This window comes from Triticum urartu, chromosome 7A (assembly GCF_056163025.1).
Source record: "Triticum urartu cultivar PI428250 chromosome 7A, HENAU_Tu73, whole genome shotgun sequence".
In the NCBI taxonomy this organism is placed as follows: Eukaryota; Viridiplantae; Streptophyta; class Magnoliopsida; order Poales; family Poaceae; genus Triticum; species Triticum urartu.
The window spans coordinates 711,867,246-711,877,977 of record NC_141879.1 but is presented as its reverse complement, the minus strand read 5'-3'; the positions used below and the strand labels follow the sequence as shown (position 1 = coordinate 711,877,977).

General features: G+C 52.6%; 1 pseudogene; it reads right to left on the bottom strand.

Moving 5' to 3' along the window:
* Nucleotides 1-1,275: 1,275 nt before the first annotated feature.
* LOC125524789 (formamidopyrimidine-DNA glycosylase-like) lies at nt 1,276-10,448 on the bottom strand (annotated as a pseudogene).
* Between the last annotated feature and the right edge of the window lie 284 nt (nt 10,449-10,732).

Below are 10,732 nucleotides of genomic sequence, written 5' to 3'. Positions count from 1 at the left end.
GCTGCCATGGCGAAATTTGAACACATCGCGGATGTGGAGTCAGCTGAAGCGGCTGTCATAGGTCACCTATGACCACAAATCCCAGCCGCCGTCATAGGTCACCTTCACGACGCCCCCTTGGTCCCCCTCATCTCCCCTGTCTAGCGGTCTCGTCGGCGGTAAGAAGAGTGGGGACCCTGCATGTTTCATTTTTCTTTTCTTTAGGTTTTATTTCCCAGACGTCATTGGCAAGGTGATGGTGGCGTTGGCATGTGGAATAAGGACTCTTTGTCCTCTCCCTACTCGATGATGCTTGATCAAAAACTGGCGAAGGGTATGTGAGAGTTTGTGTCATTAGATTTGTTGGTTGTCTTCGAATCTTGACAGTTGGTGTTTCTATCAATGAGTGCAGTTTTGCTGGCTATTGGTGCAACAACTTCGACCTCTTCTTCCATATTTTTCTGCTAGGTGGTTTGGTTTTCTCCCATTCTATGGTCCGGTGGTGATGGATTGCAAGATTGTAGTGCATGAGGTGATGCTCCAAACCAAAGTTTCTTCAACGAGTTCTAGATCTCGTCTTGAATGAGGAGTGGCTATTATGGTCTTTAAAGCCTGGTATGGCGAGAGCACATGCATGTGTCCCTTTCATTTACCGTTGGTTCAGTGCAATTTTTAATCTCTGGTGTGTGGCGTACAATTGGAGGAAGAAGGGTAGTATGATTTTAAATGTAACTTTTTATGGTTGTGAAGCATCCAATTGTCTTTCCATTGTACTCGTTATTGTTTTTCTCAATAATTATCAGATTTAAGATGCCCTTGGGTGTCGTTCTTCTTAAAAAAAAAGAGCATTGGTTTTGATGGTGATTTTGTAGAGAAGGAAGGGTAACCATATTCTTTAGATAGGACCAGTTCTAGTGTATTTTGTTTGGAACATTTTCATATTTGATACAACATCATATATCAAATATCACAAAAAACTATAATGAAGACTGTCCAATTTTTTCAACACATTTATGGCCTAACTCAAGAGGAGAATCTGACCATTTGGATTTCATAGTAAACATAGATGGAAAGTTCAGACAGATGCATTTTCTGTTCATACGGTAATATGATATTAATTTCTGCAGTTCAGGAAATCGACACAAGGTTATGAAATTCCGAAGATTTCAAATGGTTTCATTCCCACTGGAATGTAATATGGTGTAAAACACATAACCAACATACTGTACACTAAATTGACGTTTGACAACGTTGAACCAACATACACTGAATTTCTTTCATCTTCTTCCAGATGAATCATTTGGTAGTTTTCAATTTATTCTTGGACAAATTTCCTGTACCTCGGCCTGATACGGTGCAGTTGGCCCGTCCAAATCATGCTCATCATTGCTATCGGCAACAGTTTTGTTTGGTTCCATAGTCTCGACATCATCTTTGCCGCCATGTTTAATGCTTGGTTTCTTCTAGCCACCAGATTTTCCTTGTTTTTTTTTTGGAGGGGGCACTTATGGTATCCTTGTTTTGCTGTCCCCTGACAGCCCGGAATGTTGCCACCCTCTTTCTTGGCTTCAAATTGTCATCATCTTCTCCTTCTACCCTTGCTTCCTTGGCATCACCATCCTCACTCACTTGCCCTGGGCTAGCCACTACCTTTTTGTTAGATTGGGTCCCAGACAGCTTCTGTAGTTGTGGCACATATATAGGCTGTAGTCTAATAGAGAGAGAACAAATCAGAGGGTCAGATAGATTTAGGATGGTAGAAGGCATGGTAGTGAAGTACTGTTGCTCAACCTGCCACCAGCTGTTATGAATTCAATGTTCTTTCCTGCAATAACCAGAAATTGGATAAATCTAACGAGGACCAAAGGACAACAAACTGGACCAAATAATTACTGAAATTCCGATAAATCCAACATAATTGTCACAGTTCATCATACGAAATGCAAAACTACGATGAGTTCCGGTGGTGACCATTTTTTCTCAAATAACGGCTGAGACGTTGTTCAAGACTACCCCGTTTTTTTTAGAAACTCGCCATCGACTTCACCAGGCTTCTTGCCCCAGCGGTGATGAAACAACCATTCCACAGGAAAGGGATCACAATCAGCATCAACATCAACAGCATATTTCACAACCTAATAATTTCTTGGGTCAAGACACAACAATTCTGCAAGGTAAATACAGTAGTACAGTAAAGTACAGTTACTCAAAACAATAAAAAGTTAGAGTAACCTCTTGGCTGCTTTGGTGTATTGCTTCACAACTCTCCCTTGTTAGGCTTGAAGCAATCTGCAATGGATGGGTTTTCGATTACAAAGAATAACATGAACTCTGTTACGACCAAGCAGCACTGAAACACAAGTGCAGAAGATGCAGCAGTTCTATCTATTGAACAGTAGCAGCTTTATCTATTAGGTGTGTTAATTAGGCAAAATTGTTAGGGATAAGATCAGATTGCTACAGGTCCATGGCATGGCTATTAATACCTTTTGAATATTAGTTGGAGATAAGCGAAGAATAACAAAATAAATTCCTAGTCCTTTCCCATCTTGTACAATCAGGCCTCAACAATCAAGTGCGACTGTCCAACCATTGGTCCTAGGACCCGTACATTTTTTAGAGAAAAGGCGCCGGCTGAACCCGAGGAGAGCTCGAACCTAGCCTGTCTTTGAATTAACAAAGCCATCAACCGGCCAGGATTACAAGGGCACCACATTACAAAGGGGGTGAATGCAAAGCAAAGCGGAAAGAAGATACAAGGTGCTAGGCAAAACAGCACAATGGCAACAGCAGAGCACCGTTACCAACGACCAGCACTACACCTACACCAAGTAGCCAACTAAGTGCTCGGGAGGAGGGACACGCCTTGCAAGCATTGAGCGCCGGCTACATCCACGGTCATACTTGGGCAACACTTGAGCTGTCTCCACCATTGCAAAGGGCCACTACATTTTCACCCAGGCTCGACGGGTGCCGCACTGGCGCCCAGCAGAGTGGCTGCCACATAGCCCAGCTCAAGGTGACCGAGCACCATAGGAGAAGCAGACATCGCTGACCCACAAGCAACGGAAGACCAACCAGACGAGAACCAAAGTCGGCAGAGGTAGCACGGAGCACGGGACGTGAGCTGTCGGACGAAGGCGCGCAACCATGAAGAAGACAGAAGAAGCATCACAACGCATGGGCGAGGCCGAGCAGGATGTAGCAGGAAAACCAGGCCGTCATGCTTCGGAACCGAGACACCGACTGCTCCACCACTAAGAGCAAATCCCGACCGCCGCCTTCAAGAAGGAGCACGCCACCGAGATGCTGTCGACGCCCAGACCAAGGGAGAACCAGCTTTCGACGGAGCTCAGTGAGGAGGCGGGAGGGGGAGGGTCCACCCCCAAAGCCTCCAAGGAGGGGATTGGCGCCAAAGACGTCGACTTTGGGGGGCCACCGCGCCGGCTAGGGGTTTCCCCCGGAACCACACCCAAACGCCAGATCCGGCCATCTGGCACCATGGGACGACGAACGCTGCCACCAGGGACCAATGCCGGCACGTATCGGAGCAGATCGGGCCGGCACCAAAGCTCTACCATGGTGCTCGGCGAACTGCGATGAGCCACCGCTGCGCCGTCGACCGCGACCTCCACGCTGCCCACATAGTCGTGGGAGGCCGCGCGCCGCCCAGGCCGAGCCGTGCGCCACCGACCGGGGCCGTAGCCCTCCATCCGAGGAGGAAGCGTCAGATCCCCACCACCACCTCCATCAGGGTCGCGTGCCAACGCCGAGCGCCCCTCTAGCAGGAGGGAGGGGGAGGGGGAACCGCGGTGGCAGCGCTAGGGTTGCCCCAGAGTCGCGGTGCCAAATCTAATCTGACAGAAGTCTAGGACCCGTACATCCCCATAACAAATTCAGAGTTCAAGTGCTGCACTTGGTGCAAGCCTCACACATTTTTGTACCAGTACCTGGTAAAGCACCTCGTGTGCAATCCAATTACCAATGCCTTGTATGAAGCTCTGCTCATTAAAAAAGGCAGGATGTCAGGTATGGTATGGTATCATAAGAAAATAGTACGAGTTAATTCTGTATATCATCGGAAAATATTATTATAGAATGTAGAGGCAAGAATTGCAATCGGTTCGATAGCGATCACCTGATAGTATGCTGGAGATCACCTTTTCTTTCATTGTCAATTTGCACAATTATGCTGGAGCTACATTTGCACCAACTGGCAGCCAGCACATACAGGCATTCAGGAGGAAATTAGCAACCTAAAGCAACTGCTGAGTGTACCATATGCGATGGAGATCATCATCCTAACCTGCTGGGCAATCTGGACAACTAGGAATGATCACATATTCCAACACATTCAGCCAAGCATATACAGATGCAGAAAGAAGCTAAAAGAAGAACTCAAATGGATCATCTACAGAGTCAAGAGGAAGGAATACAGTGGATTTGAGGCTTGGATCAAATCCTTTAGATAACTTGCTATGCTGCTGTTGTATTTGTTGTTTACCGTCTCTTCTTTCTTTCCTTAGTTTTGTTTGTATCTTCGATGTATAGTATTTTTTTATTTTTTCAGACCTTATTCTTTGTACTATATATTTTTTAAAAATAATAAAAATACGCAGCAGAGTCCTGCTGTTTCCCTCAAAAAAAAATCACCTGATAGTGTAAAAGAGCTTTTATTCCAATCTTCTTCTTGGTCAGTGAGTCCACAAAATTGTCAACGGACATCGGCTCAAAGAGAGCATCCGGACCTAGCTCAGAAATTGGAGGTACAGTTTCAGGATGCCAACAACAATTGAGTGAGCGAACTTGTACAAAATTTAAAGGACAAGTATCTCTAGATAATTTACAAAGAAACTTGCACATACATAATCAAATAACCGAACTCTTGCAAAGCGCCTCTTATCAGTGAAGGAAAACTCCAAGCCATCATCAAGCTGTAAAATGCGTAAATTTTAAAAGGTTAGGCACATCAAAGTTCAAAATCAACTTCAGATGAGCCTTGGCTCCCAGTGTTAACAGGTTAGAGACATCAATAATAACTCCAAGCCGTGGAGCTCCTTCCCAGAAATCTTCAGGACGGACTAACTAGTGGGGAAATTCCAGACCTGGCCAACAATTGATGAGATACTGTTTTATTACAAGGGAGTTGGCTGTTATCCATTGATATATCGCAGACCTTTTTTTACCTGCAACTCCATGAGGCCCTCAGGAGCTAACTCTAGTCCTGGCCAGTGTGCCATGGCTTAAAATTTAATTAGCTTAAACACATCAACAATAGATCCAAGCCATGGAGCTCCTTCCTAGCCACATTGAGGACAGACTAACCAGTAGGAAAATTCTAGGCCTAGCTACCTATCGATGAGATACTTTGTTTTATCATAGGGAGGTAACTGCTTAATTCGTTGATATCATGGAACTTATTTGTGCTAGCCACTCCCCGGGCCTCAAGGTGCTAACTATAGTCCGGGCGAGTGAGCCAGGACCTCCATATCCGATTTGCTGCCATTCCCCGGATCCTAAAATTCACTGATCCGGGATTTTATTAAGTGAGTAGTTTGTTTGTGCGGCTGACAGTGTGTTCATTAAGCTCGGTCTGTGCTACTGGAATAGGACAATTCCTGCTTATCACAATCACAGCGATCCTACAATTCACCAAGAAAGATATGACAAGAGCCGGGATCCTATTTAGCTTTCAACTTAGGAACTAATAATATCATAAGTTCAGGAGTCTCTTCAAGCACGGTCACAAAAGCAACACATAACCACCGATAATTCCGCATCAAAACAAAACCTAAAAGAATCTGCACATTGTGCTTGGCCTCCTGACCTCGACGAAAAACTTGGAGTACTTGTACGGCCACTCGTCCTCGGAGTTGACAGCTGATCTGAAACCATCCATACTGGTAGGAGCTAGGGCCCTACCGGGTCTAGGCCGGAATGCGGGCGAGGTCTTGACCGCGGTGGCCGGCGTGCAGGCGCCGTCTCGCGCGGGAGGAGAGGCGGTGGCGATGGAGGAGGCGGCGGCTAGGTTAGGGTTGAGGAGCCGGGCAATAGAATATGTCTTATTGCTTAATTTCCAAAAGAGGGTCTTACAGCTATTTATATAATCTCGATGCTAATAAAAATAAGATAACTTAGGCTAAGCCCCTAACTAAACGCGCCCATTGGGCCTCCTCCGGCTATAAGTTGTGCCGGTCATAACATCTCTCCCCGCCTGCGCAAATAGCTCGTCCTCGAGCTGGAAGTCTGGATAGTGTTGGCGGAACTCGTCACGCTGCTCCCACGTGGTGTCCTCCTTCGGAAGGCCGTCCCACTGGATCAACAAGTACCACACCCCGCGATGCAGCTGGGCCTACAACACCTTTGCTGGCCCGGGAAGCACGCGTCCGTCGGAGGTCGGAGGAAGCACCGGCGGCTCCCCACGGAAGGGCTTCAGTAGCCCCACATGGAAGACGTCGTGGATGCGAGCACCGGCCGAAAGCTGAAGGCGGTAGGCCACCTTTCCGATGCGCTCCAGCACGGAAAATGGCCCGGCGTAGCGAGGGCCCAGCTTGCGCTTCACGCGCGGGTCAAGTGACTGCGTAGAGTAGAGCGGTGAAGAAGGCGCAGCCACACCCAATCACCCACCGCGAACTCTACCTCGCGATGGTGGCCGTCATAGTAGTGCTTGGCCAGCTGCTGGGCCTGAATGAGGCGTTGCCGCACCTCCGCAAGCATCTCGTCCCCGCTGAGAGGAAGGTCGCTCGCCGCCTCCGTCCGAGCCGTCTCCGGGTCAACCGGCGGGATGGGCGGGGGCGGTCGGCCATAGAACACCTCGAACGGCATGGCGTGCAGGGCGGAGTGATAAGAGATTTAGTAGCAATACTCCGTCCAGGCGAGCCATTCCACCCAAGCACGAGGACGATCACATGTGATGCAACGCAAATACATGCCAATCACCTTGTTGACCACCTCGGATTGGCTGTCCGTCTGAGGATGGAAGGTCGTGCTAAGGCGGAGTTTCAAGCCCGCCATCTGAAAGAGATCGCGCCAGACATGCCACGTGAACACCGGGTCCCGGTCGCTGACGATCGAAGAGGGAAACCTGTCGAGGCGGACGATGTTGTCGAAGAAGGCCCGGGCCACGGAGGCGGCAGTGTAGGGATGGCCGGGCGCGATGAAGTGCGCGTACTTGGAGAAGCGGTCGACCACCATGAGGATGACGGACTTGCCGCCCACCTTGGGGAGGCCCTCGATGAAGTCCATGGAGATATCAGCCCAGACCTCTGAAGGCACCTCCAAGGGCTATAGCAGACCAGCCGGCCGCAGCGTCTCCGTCTTGTTACGCTGGCATGTAACACAAGACCGCACCTAGTCCCGGACCATGACCCGATCACCGGGGATGTAGAAATCAGCGCGGAGACGGTGGAGGGTCTTTTGCACACCCTCGTGGCTGGCCGAGTGTGCCAGCAGCAGAACCTGGTGACTGAGGTCGCAGTGATCTGGCATGAAGAGACGGCGCCCATGCAGGAGCAAGCCTCCGCCAAACGCCACGGCTCCTCCAGGTTGCCGGCATCAAGGCACTGTCGAAGGAGCTGAGCATCTGGCGCGTCCGCAATGGCCCTGCGGATGGCGCCAAAGAGGGCGAAGGAGGGCCCCAAGCGGATGCAGAGAGGCGCCCATCGGAGTCGCCGACGTCTACGTCGTGGTCGGCATCACGGCGAGACAAGGCGTCGGCCACGGTGTTATGGCGGCCCAGACGATACTTGATGGTCAATTCGAAGCCAAAGAGCTTGCTGATCCACTGGTGCCGCGGTACGGTAGACAACCTCTGGTCCAATAAGAACTTGAGGCTGTAGTGATCCGTGCGTATCCGGAACGACCGTCCCCAAAGATATGGCCGTCAGTGGCGCACGGTCTGCACCAAGCCAATGAGCTCCCTCTCATAGACCGCGAGCTTATGATGGCGCGCGGTGAAAGGCCTGCTGAAGAACGCGAGGGGCCCGTCTCCCTGATGAAGTACGACGCCGAACCCCACACCGGAGGCGTCGTAGTGCACCACGAGCGGCCGGTCGAAGTCGGGCATCTGAAGGATGGGACCCGTCGTGAGGGCCCCCTTGAGGGCCTCGAACGCCTCCGTTGCCTCCGCATCCCAGGCGAAGGCGTCGCGTCGCAGCAAGCGCGTGTGCGGGGACGCGATGAGGCCGAACTCCCGGATAAATTTCCGGTAGTACTCCGCGAGGCCCAAGAAGCCGCGGAGAGCTCGCGGTGAGTGCGGTGTCGGCTAGGCCGCGACGGCCGCCACCTTGTCGGCGTCCATAGCAACACCCTTGGCCGAGATGCCATGGCCGAGGTAGGCGACTGAAGGCGTGCCGAATGAGCACTTCGAGCGCTTAAGATGAAGATGGTGCGCTCGAAGCTCATTGAAGACGATGGTGACGTGCTGAAGGTGCTCCGCCCACGAGGCGTTGTAGATAAGAATGTCATCAAAGAAAACGAGCACAAACCGACGCAAGTAGGGGCGGAGGACATCATTCATCAAGGCCTGGAAGGTCGCCGGGGCGTTGGAGAGGCCAAGGCATCACCAAGAACTCGAAGTGGCCGTGATGAGTCCGAAACGCCGTCTTGGCGACATCGTCCGGGTGCAGGAGCGAGACCACGGGAGTCCTCGCCGGTGCGGGCGCCGGGGCAGCCTCCGTAGCAACTGATGGAGGCAACTCGTCGAGCCCGTCGGCGGGTGTGTCCTCCTCGACGTAGTCGGCCGCTTCCAAGTAGAAGAGGCACGGGCAGACATGGCCCGGCACGTAGGGCTTGTCGCAGTTATAGCAAAGCCCCTGGCGACGGCGCTCGAGCTGCTCGACCGGAGAGAGTCGACGGAAGGGCCGCGTTGTGGCCGGAGTGGTGGTTACTGGAGCGGCCGGGGGCGGACGGCCCGGCACAGGTGGTGTCGGGGGCGGCCTGGCTGGCTGGCGGCCACCCCAAGCCGGTGACGCCTGCTGCAAGGCCTGCGTGCGACACTTGAAGGCGCAGGCGTAGTACATGGCCGTCTGGAGGTCCTGAGGTCCCCGAAGCTCCACGTGCACGCGGATGTGATCTGGCAGACCGCCGACGAAGAGCTCGGTCCGCTGACGAGCCGTCATGCCGGGCGCGTGGCATGCCAGGGCCTGAAAGCGGTCGGCGAAGTCTTGCACCATGGAGAAGAAGGGGAGGCGGCAGAGTTCCGCCAGCCATCTCCCGCGTACCGACGGCCCAAAGCGAATGAGGCATAGCTCACGAAAGCGCTCCCATGGGGGCATGCCGCCCTCGTCCTGCTCGAGGGCGTAGTACCATGTTTGTCCGGCGCCTCAAACGTGATATGAGGCGAGCCAGGTGGTCCTCGATGCCGTCGTAGGTGGCGAAGTCGAGCTTGAAGAAACCGGCGGTGTCTGAGTATGACCGCCGTGCGCGTATAGCTCGACGGTACTGAGCAGCGAGGGGGATGGCGCCGGATGGTGGACACAGGGGGTCCCCCATGGAACAGCAGCCCGTCGAGGCCAGCGTAGGAACCCGCGGAACCGGAGGGCCCGCCGTACTACAGGGTGGGCGCCGGCTGTTCCGAGGCCATCGTGTAGACCGGATGCGGCTATGACCCGGCCAACCAGGCCGGAAGCGATGACGGCAAGGTCGGGAACCGGACCTGGTGGATCGAGACTCCCGCCGGCACGGCCAGAGCTGGCCTGGAGCTGAGCGGCGGTGACGCCGGGGCAGCTGCAGCGGCTGCTCCAGCGGGGCAACGGGCACGGCGGGAGCCGCGAGGGCCTGCGCCGACCACGCCGGCCAGAGCGGGGTGGTGAAGGGGGAGTAGTACTATCTTAGTGAAACAATATGTTCGCAACTTCCAAGGTGAGATACCAAACGGAAAAGAGCACTTGCCTCTTGTACTTTGTGACGGCAACGCCCTTTATGTAGATCGCACCTGCCATCGCTGCAAACCCAGAGTATGCTCTTGTCAGTCGTCGGTGTTTGGCCAAGCCCGACAAATTGTTCCCATTCCAAACTCTCCATCGCTTGGAAAGATATTAATCAGCAATAATTATCATTGGGATATCATCAACGAGCAATTAAGCGAATTCTCCGCGTCAATCGAGCATAAATCATCGCCAACCAAGCAATTTGCTGCAGAACAAGCAATTAGCAAAGTAGGACGAGGCAGGGTAGGTCGGGGGAACTGTCGTGTGGAAGTAGTGGGTAATGACCGAACTGGAAGGAGGGGAAGGGCGGGGCGTCGAGGCAGAGCCAGAGGTTCTTGCCCCTCCGGCGCGCGGCCACGATGGTCCTGCCCACCATGGTTCTTACCCAGGCGGCGGCGACGACGAGCTTGGACTTGGAGTCGTCCGCGACGGCGCAGCGCGTGATGGGGTGGCCCACGCAGTGCGCCTCCAGCGCCCGCCGCGCTGCTTCCACCTCCGGCAGTTCTGTCATCTCCGCTCTCCCCCTCTCCGGCGTCAGTCTCAGGCAGGCCGCGAGCGAGTCCGTCCCAACCGGGCCCAAGCGCGAATGGGCGTCTCCTCAGGGCGCCTCGCATTAAGCGAAACCTATGGAACCCTCACCCAATGGGGAGAGAGATGGCCCGGCCCAGACGCGCGGGATGCCACAGCCTCGTTTTTTCTTTTTCCTCTTTTATGTTTTATGTTTCCGTTTTTTGCCTTTTTTTCAAAAAAAGACTCTTTTAAAATATTCTATTTATATTTTACAAAAAACACTCTACAAAACAATATTTGAAAATGTTGACCAA